Genomic DNA, 10,718 nt, shown 5'->3' on the forward strand with positions numbered 1-10,718 from the left:
CTCATCTGCCATAACCCAATCGGCATAATAACCAAATCAACAACCCATTTAAAATAAATAGCCAGAGGATACGTAGGATGAAGACCATCTCGATATCGGATATTAGAATACGATTGACAGATTTCACATGACTCTACAAATGAGAGCACATCTCGATACATATTTTTCCACCAATATCGTTCTTTTAGTTTAGCAAAAGTAGCTCAGATTCCTCTATGCCCTGCCCATAAACTAGTATGAAACTCCTTTAATAATTTTAGTTTTTCTTCCTTTTTGCCTATCACTCGTTGTGGCATCCCAATTCCTTTCTTCGGTCTCTTCCATAAGAATCCATCTCGAAGCAAAAATCCATATGCTTTTTTTCTTATTTGTTTGAATTTTTCTGTAGACCAATTCCCCTGCTTAGTCAAGGTATTCAAGTAACGACCAATATCCAATAATTCTCCTTCATAAGATTCTTCAAGAAATAGCTTGTCTTCTTTGTTGAGATTTGATATTGAATAGAATTTCAATCCGACGTCATCAATGTCTTCAACCATTTCGTCCTCCCTCTCGTATCTTGTTCGAGATAGCATGTTCGCTACTAAATTGTCCTTCCCAGTAACATGCTTAAATTCTAGATTTAATGACTTAATATAAGCAATCCATCTCAACATTGCAATATCTGGCATTGAATAGTTAGTAATCATTCCAAGCAATGGCAAGCAATCTGTTTCAATTACTACTACTGCCCCAATCAAATAGTCCTTTTCAGCTTTCATAGCCGAAACAACTCTCCAAAGTTTTCTTTTGACTTGCGAATATGCACGCTAATGAATACTTAAAACTTTAGTTCTAAATTGAACTACAAATCTATTCCAACTTGAATCATCTTGACCCACAGCCCATCCAATGGCAATTGGACTAGCGTCCACAATAAGAATCACTGATCTATTACACTTATAATCAACCTTCCTCAATATTGGAGGTGACATCAATAATTTCTTCAATCTTTGCATTGCTTGAATATACCTTTCTTCCCATTTAAATCGGTAATCCTTGCATAACAGTTCATATAATGGATCCGCTATGTGAGCAAAATGAGGGATCTAGATTCGATAAAATACACATGCACCCAAAAACCTGCAAACCTTTGTTAAAGAATCACAATCCTCTTTCATCCTTCCAATTGCATCAACTTTAGTCGGATTTGGTTTTCTTCCGTAAGATCCACATAAATGTCCAACAATTACAACCTCTCGTACTCCAAATACGGACTTCATACCCGATAATGTAAGATGAACTTCTCCAAGCCGAGTTAAAATCTTTTCACAATCTTGTATATGATCAACAACATATTTGCGACACCCCCTCGTATCTAAAGTTTCATCCTTGTCTCCTTCTCTGCACCCTTTTATAGGAACATCATCCAGAAAAGGCATAGTCTTTTCCAGAATAAAATCTCTCAATACCTTATTCGTCCCATTCATCATATGCGCAACTGAGTTGGTCGCGCCTTGAGGAAGAGTGCACATTCTAACCAATCCAAGTGGTGTCCTCATAGTTGTCATATCTCTACTTCCTTCGGTAAGTTGAAATTGATTATAACCTGAATACAATTCACCTATTGAATAGATCGCCCTTCCAGCAAACGCCTCAGTAAATTCATCCACAATAGGTCCAATTCCTGTATTCCTGACAGTTACTGCATTCACCAGTTGCATATCTTGAATAAACCGTAGTGACCCATTCTTCTTAGGTACCGTAAACCATCAACTAGAATACGGCGCAAATGAAGGTTCCAATATTTTCATCTTTATCTTTTCTTTTAATAGTTCAACCAATTTAGGTAAATGTACCCTCGATACTGGAATCGGTCTTAGATTCCAAGGTACATGTGGTACAGTGAAGATAACCATAGGTGTTACAATATTTGGATCCACACACCCAATTTCATGAGATTTGAAGGCAAATGATTTACCATATTTAGCCAACATCTTTTTGAAGCAAGTAATTTCCTCTGGTAATAAAGAACCATCAGAACCAATCTTCAATTCTTCAAAAGTCTCTTTAGTAAACTGATGTCCAATACTCATTGGATCTCTTAAACTTGCTTCTTTTGATGCTTCTCCCATTTGTTCTTTAGAATCTTCTGGTAATGGTCCGGCAACAGGCTTTACCTTCTTATCTGCTATTTTATATCTCGTCTCTATAGTGACTTCTGGTGCTTGAAAAGATTCAAGTATGGTATAAACCTCTCTTGAATGAATCTCAACAATCTTATCATTATCCTCTAACCCAATAGATGTAATCAATTCCAATGAATCTTCCAGTCCATTTTCTTCATAAACACCTAAAATCCTCTCATCATCTTGTAATGTACCTAACTTGCGTAATTGTCCTTCAATATCATATAATCTTTTTCTTTCTTTTCTTTTAAAATCATCAACTTTCTTATACATAATATTTCCATTCTCCAATATATCAATAAAACTCGCATCAAAGGCACCTTCATCTCGCGAGAGTACCTCATCTTTTGTACCTCCATAATCTCGCTTTACAATGGTACCTCCCCAAAATCCTTAAATCCTTTAATAATCTTAGGCAATGGTTTCTCCCTCAACCTATCTCAATTCCGTTCATAGTTAGGAGGTACTGTTAGAAATTGTACAGTTTTCCTCCCATCTTCGCTCCGTACCCTTGCATAAGCAGAACCATCGTCCAGTACTTTTGTTTCCATCCGTGTTGCCGTAATATAAGGTTGTCTTAAAATCAACGGATAGGACGTTGTATCTTGAACAAAGAAATATTGCTCCGTCGCAACATCCCCAATCCAAATTTTGACATCTGGACAAGCTCCATATAATTCGCCCTGTGTGTTATTAGTCGCTCGAATTGTCCATCCATATTCCATATCAATTGGCCATTTTTGCTTCTTATAAAGATCTTTAGACATAAGATTCATTTCAGAACCATGGTCGACTAAAGCAACAATTGGTTCTTCTATATCTCCTACTTTCACCAATACCTCAGTAGTTGCCCTTGCCCAATGCTTTCGAGTATAATGGCTCAAAGTCCCCATTTCCTTGTCACTAGAACCTTCGAAACGTACTCGTTGATTATACCCATTCTTTTCATTTGTTTGTTGCTTGTAACCAATATCAACCTCTTCTTCATCTTTATATATTCTTGCATCAATAGCATGACTCATTCTAGTTTCACCCATTAATTGCCTCTTTTGCATAATGCTGTCAATGATGACATCATGAAACTCCTTCTTTGCAATTTCCAAGACTTCTTTCAATGTGAATTCCATCTTAGCATTTAATATACGTTCTTCCAACACCCCTTTCAAATTTGTTGCTGCTTCAATGTCAGAAAGTAGCTTATAAGCAATTGATTTGCCCTTATCTTTTGTCTCCTTTGTTTTTTCTCCCAATGATGCTAAGGTATCCTTTACAGGCAATTCTTGTGAAGCTGCCTCCCGAGCCTTGTCTCCTCGAGTTTACCTCTTAGAAGAATTTCCTTCTTTAGTATCATCAAAATTTCCTCGTCTCTTTTCTTCCATCAAAGCTTCATGTTGGCTCTTAGCAATATATGCATGAATTGAAAGAGACTCAACAAGATCCTCCCAACCTGTTCTACCTCGTATTGTAGCTGCAGTCCTCAATAACACTTCTCGAGGTAATTTCCCTTCTCGCATTGTAGAAATGGCAGAAGCCCAAAACTCACTAGTTTCCGTACTTCGACCAAGGTCATCATCTACTCTAGCACCATAACTTGCACTTTCTCGTGCTGCTGTTTCATGCTCTTTTAGGTAATCTTGAACCAATGCTCTCATTCCTCCCTTATCAAAATTGGTTTGAAGAAGATCCTCTCTATTTTTCAATGCTATCTTCCCATCTTTCCAGCAAATAATTCCCTGCCGTATCATATTATTAAATTCATTGCAATCTTTTCTAGTGTATGAAGCATCATCACACCAAATGCATCTTTGTACATATCTTTGTTTTGAAACATTCTTCGAATTGTTTGTAGAAGTATTCTCTTCAAGTCTTGCCAATTTGATTTGAAGATCTCGCATTCCTCGTATAATTTCTTCCATCCCCATATCTGCTTTCTTTGATAAGGATGTCGAAGGTTGAATTGTAGGCATTGTTGGTGGTATTGTACGTACTGGAGCTTTGGGTGCTTGTACTGTTTTCGTAATATTGCTCCTATCCTTCCTCCTTTCTCTTTTTGTAAGCAACCCCACCGCATCTTCAACGTTCTTCCACTTTGTTGTCAATCCTTCATCTTCTTCTTTGTCTTCAAGAAGGAGTTCTAATTTCCCTTGCAATTCTCCATCAGCAGCTTGAAGAAATAGATCAACTTTATTCGGCTCCAATGTCAATTTTTCTACCTTCGATAATTGAGAGTACTGCCTCTCAAATTCCCTTAGTAGCTCTGTTGCTTGCAAATTCTTATTGGGCCGTTCAATCCATTCCAGAAACAGCTTCTTAGTAACGCGATCAGGATCTTCCAAGAAATATTCGTCTTTCAATGCATGTGAAAAAACCTCCCATGAATTCCCATAACGATCTGTAATTGATGTAATGTGGTCTCTTATCTCCGGTATCGTGGCAAGTCCAAATAGTGCAACCATTTTTTTCTCAGAAACCCGATTTAATTCCATTTCACGAACATAACATCTTAAATACCTTGAAATATTCCTCCCATCAAATTGATCAATTTTATTGACCACTGCTTGCAATGCTTTGGTTGCCAAAGCTTCCTTTCGATCATTGCTTTGCTATTGCTGCATTGATAATAAGAAGGCTTGAAACATACTAGCAATAGACAGATCCATGTGCATATCTTGTCCTTTAGAAGACTCCCCACCAGAAACTCCTTCCAAAAATCCTTCAAAATTTTTATTTTCGTTTTCCATAAAATAAAGATAAAATCAACTGAAATCCAATACCTTCCACCTCAAGCTTTCACGTCGGGTTTACCACTTTTGTCGTATTACGTGCTTTTCTGCTCGAGAATACGCCGGGCGTCTGGCTGTAGAAGGTAGTATGGAGATTCGTCAATAGTCAAGCAGTCTATCAGTTTTTGACTGCTGGAATATAAACGACTGCAAGAATACACCGTAAATCTATACAGATGCCCTCCGACTACTTGTCGAAGTCCTTTTTGTCCCACCTGATAGGTCTCTAGATGTTACAGAGAACCCCGAACAACCCAAACTGTTAATCTTCAATACCGCTTTGTACTTACGATCTTGTATCTACTGACTGTCTTGTTAGATTAACCCAATAAATTTCATTCACTCCGTATACTCAATCCTATAGACACCCTTTTAATTCTTCAATCACAGACGTAACTCGATTTCACAAAACAGTTAAGAGTAATCAAACCCACTTCATTAAAAATCCCGATTCACCATTACAACACTGACTTCAGCAACGATTGCCTCCGTCTTTCCAAAACTCTATGAAGAAGAAAAATCCAATTCTCCGTCTTTTCTTCCCCAACCCGAAGCATGAAGCTCTTCTCCAATCCCCTTGATCTTCAAAAACCTTCAATGAAAAAAAAGAAAAAAAACTAGTAACCTTCCCAAGAGCTTCAAGCTACCTCTTCCCTGATCCCCAAAAAAAAACCCCCCCCTGATCTCAGTCTTCCCCTAACCTTATCCTCTGAATTTCTTCTATCTTCCGTCTTAGATCCGGAATTGGCTCCCATCGTCAGAGCTTAGATCTGAAATTGGCTCCCGCAGTCAGAGCTTTCAAAATGGCACAGAGAATAGGACAGCCTGAAACAGAATCAAAACCCCGTACTCGGGTCCACATCGAGTGGCCCGACCAATTCAGGTCTCATATTGCGTAAGAGGACCTCTAGTAACCTGGATGTTCCCGTAATCAGACTGTATTGGGTTGCCCGACCAATGTAGGTCTCATATTGGGTAAGATGTCCGAAGTAAGACCTGGATTTTCCCGTAATTAGACTGCATTGGGTTGCCCAGCCAATTTAGGTCTCATATTGGATAAGAGTCTAGTAGTAAGACCCGGATTTCCCTGTAATTAGACTGCATTGGGTTGCCCGACTAATTCAGGTCTCATATTGGGTAAGAGGACCCGGATTGGATTCTCAAAATTGGATCCAATTGGCTCTTCGAACCAGGCTCACCCATCGTGTGAATTGGTCCTTTTCCTTCCTGCTGACCCCCGTTATTGGAATCGAATGGAGCATTTCAGTATGCCCCGACTGATTGTAACGGGGTGACTGAACCTGGCCACTCAGTATTTGCACTGGAGTTGGTCGTTGCTCCTAATATTCGAGGTAACTGAACATTAATAAAAGTCTCCTTTCTTTATATTTTCACGGTATACTCGTATTACAACACGACAACGGTTATAATCACGACATCAATTTCAGTATCCTGTGTAATTCACAAATACACAAGCACAATCCAAACCCTAGAACAAACAACTTCCAATCCACAAAATCTGATCGAGACAATTCCTTCGACTACAATTCCTCTCTACTGAACTTACAACCTTGTGATAAACAATGACTGGAAACTTCCACACATCTTCAATCTTTCATAACAATTGATAAATAGTGATCCATAAACAACTTCATAAATCAAACATTAATTCATTAAATCAATTCTCTTCACTAGAATCAACACTAATACTAAAGAAACAATAAAACTAAGAAGAAGACATAGCACCAAACTTATCCCTAGCTCAGTACTATCGCAGTCTGGTATTTTCTTCCCCTCTCCCATCCTCCTTATACAATCCCGAGATACCAACTCCTATACTATAGATGATAACTACTTTTCCTGATTATTCATCTATTCTACTTGCTGAACTGCCTTTTCAGCAGTTATCTATCTCTGTTTACACTATACACTAGGTATCTTCATTCTGTAAAATAACTACTTATTCTATATAGCCCCACTCCTAACTGTGTAGCGTCCCCGCAAACACATTATTGATAAACAAAAACCAATTTTTTTTTTTTTTTTTTTTTTTTTTTTTTTTTTGTAAACTGGATTGTTCAATCTCTTCAATTTTTGGCACTGGCTCAATTTGGTCTTGTTCCAATACTATATCTTCTTCCTCCCACTCGTCTTGAATCTCTGCCAATAATTGAGTTGTTAAATCTTCATTATACGCTCCCAATTTTTGAACCTAAGCTTCCAATTAGACAATTCTGGCATCTTTAGCTTCCAATTGTTGCTGCTATTGTTGCAATTTCTCCTTCAATTTTCCAATTCTTACTGCCGTTGAAGCAGATGTCTGTGACTGACCAATACTGACCAAATCACTCTCCAATTTTATTACTGTTTCCTTCAAAACAACAATTTTTGCATGTAGCTCATCCATTTTGTTTCGATATTAGTTACCCAATTGTTTCTTTTCAAGTTTCAATACCTCCTTCTTCTCTTATTCTATCTTCAACTCAACGTTCCTCTTCTCTTGTTTCAATTTATATGATTTGCAAGTTTGTAGTAATTCTTGTCTTTGATTTTTTAAGATATGTTGAATCCTCTGTTTCTCCTTTGACCAGTTTTCCACTCTCTCATCCAATTCACGCTTCACTCGCATCTTGGATTCCGATTCTACCTTGATGACTTCTTCTTGTTCCCTGATTTTATAATTTTGATCTAATATTATTTTTTTGCTCGCTTCTACTTGCCTTTTTAAGCTACCCTCATCTTCGAGCTTACTCACCGTAAGTTGCAGCTGAGAAATTTGACCCAATATAACTTCCTTAAGATTCCACCCTTCCATTACATCCCGTTGAAACCCTAATTGGTTGCTTTTTTTTGGTACTTATATTGGTATCGTCATCTCTATTGTTGGCCGAATTGGAACTCGCTCTGGTGTAGATATTGGTCTTGCTTCCCATTCTGCCACTCTACTGGATTCTCTCGCTTCATATACCATTACTCATGGACTAACTGTTCCCGTTTGTAAACTTGAAACTACTCGTTGAGATTCCTGTTTCAATGTATACTTAATCATTAAGTTTACATAATTGGAATATAATAGTGAAGCAAACTTCCACGTCTTCCGCTTAGCTCCCATTTCTGCATGTATCCTTGTGGCCACATAAGTTACCCAATTGAATACCATGCCTTCCAATGTTCCTATCACAGAAAACAGTAATCGCTTCGCCATGTAGGTGGTATGCCGATTCAATGTTAATTGCTTCTAAACGAACCACATCCATTCTATAAGTTTGGGCGTAAGTGCCTCATATACCTTTTATCCTTGATTTCACTCGAGAGACGACATCCCTCCTTTGAAGTAGCTTCCTAGCCTGAAATCATTTGATGCATTTCCTCCCACCTCAAGCTCTTTGGTTAGTACATGCAAGACCTGTATAAGATATTCTCATCTATTCCAATCAAGACTCCTCTTACTACACTCGAACCAACCTCTGGATCATAATTTTTTATATATTCCGCCACTCGTTCTACATCAATTGGTGGTAGTTTATCCGATCCTTGCAGAAACGTAAATAACTATGTATTTCTAAAATCTTTTTGCCTTTTCAATGACCAACAGATATCTAACTTCATTGGTTCCATGTTGGTGATAACTACAAGAGACGACGATCCTAAATCGTACTTAGACCTCACATTGCAGTGTCTTTTTGATCGTTCCGGTGCTCTCTTCGCTCTTTTCATCGACATTGTAAAAATCAAACTCTCAATACTTCATCACGCTAATACTATTGCTGATTACTGTCGTAAAGCTTACAATTCAAAGCACAATGTCTGAAATTTGTAACAATGAAATCTTCTATGAGTGCCTCACTCCTAACTGCTTACTCGGGGTCCGAATCAAGAACATCTAATCTAATGTACCTTATTCTCACGTCTAATCAAGAATGTCTAATTTCCTAACTAGTCAGTTTCAATACCCAAAATTAACCATCAATTGTTTCTAAACTATCACAACCTTTCTAATCCTATCGGTAATCATTATTACGGAGACTCCCTCCCTCCACTGAGTAAATCCGTGTCAATTTTACGTATAATATAGACGTAACCGATTTCCATTAATGCGTGTTGTTAATTGGATTCCCAAAAAATCTTTTAATTGAACGGAACCATTAGGGAAACCTTCCACCTTTCGATATGGCCCATGCCATCGTACTTGAAATTTACTGGGAAAGTTGTTCAAGCGGCTATCATAAAGTAGCACTAGATCATTGGGCATAAAATATTTTGGCCGTAACTTACTGTCGTAATAACTCTTTCTGCGGCACTGTATAGCTTCCATAATCAAAAGAGCCGTAGCCCTAGCTTCATCCAATTTCTCCAATTGGACTAACCTATATTGAAGAGATTCTCTACCTCCTAAACGTTCATCCAACACAATTCATAAACTTTGGACTTCCAATTCAATTGGTAGAATTGCCTCTTAGTCGTATACCAATTGAAATGGGATAGAATTGGTAGTTACTTTATATGCAGTATGGTACGCCCATAAAGCTGCAAACAATTTAGTGTCTCAATCAGTTCCCGCTCCTGAAATAGTCTTTGTTAAGATCTTGCATAGGATACCGTTTGTCTTTTCGGTCTGCCCATTGGCTCGTGGATGATAAGGTATAGTTTTGTGGTGCTTGATCTCATACTTCACTGTTAATGCTTCAATTGTAGCATTAAGAAAATATGTGTCGCGATCACTAACCATTTCTTTTGGATAGCCAAAACGAGTGATAATGTTCTCATATAAAAATGTTGCTACGGTATTGGCATTATCAGTTTTTGTTGCCATGGCCTCCGTCCATTTGGTGACATAATTAGTAGCTACTAGAATATAATGTTTATATCTATTTCAAGAGGCAGGTGCAATTGGTCCGACAAAGTCAATATCCCATTTTTCAAATGATGCCTGTGCCAAAATTGGTATCAATGGCATTGCAGAAGTTCCAGTAGGGCGACCAATTTGTTGACAAGGATCACAACGACGAACATATTGGTGTGCATCTGAAAACATTGTTGGCCACCAATATCCAGCCATTAAAGCCTTACGTGAAGTGGTATCATCCACAAAATGTCCATAACTGTCCAAATGACATCCTTCCAAAATTGCACGAACTTTACTTTGAAAGATGCAACGGCGTAAAATTCCATCCCGCCCTTGTTTGTACAAGGCATCGCCAATCATGATATACGGTGCACTTTTTAAAATCAGATGCTTCTTTAATTGTTCATTATAAGAAATGAAAAAAATCTGAAACGTTAGATATTGGATCAATTCACCATATTTGGGTGTAATGACATCCATAGAAAATAGTTGTGCATCCGAAAGAGCATTGTTTATCGGCTCATTACCCAGTATATTAGATAAATGGGATAAGTGATCCCCATTGGCATGTTTTGTACCGGATCGAACTTTAACCGTAAAGTTGAATTCTTGGAGAAGTAACACCCATCGAGTAATTTGTCCACTCAATTGAGGTTTATTTATCATATACTTAAGTGCATCATGATCAACGTGGAATACAAATGGATATTTGTCACGAACATAGAACTACAGACTTGAGATCTAACAAGAAGTTCAAGAAGAACTGGCAAGAACTAGATTAATTAGATGAATACAAGAACAACACCAGAGAGGTGAGCTAGAGCTTCAAGAGATGTGTTGTCGAGACTGAAGAACTCTTCAGCCTCGATTCCAATATATATTCCTATTTAAGAAGCTTCTCAAGCAACTTCTACTAACTAG

The sequence above is a fragment of the Physcomitrium patens genome, chromosome 3 (assembly GCF_059467195.1).
Source record: "Physcomitrium patens ecotype Gransden chromosome 3, ASM5946719v1, whole genome shotgun sequence".
Taxonomy (NCBI): Eukaryota; Viridiplantae; Streptophyta; class Bryopsida; order Funariales; family Funariaceae; genus Physcomitrium; species Physcomitrium patens.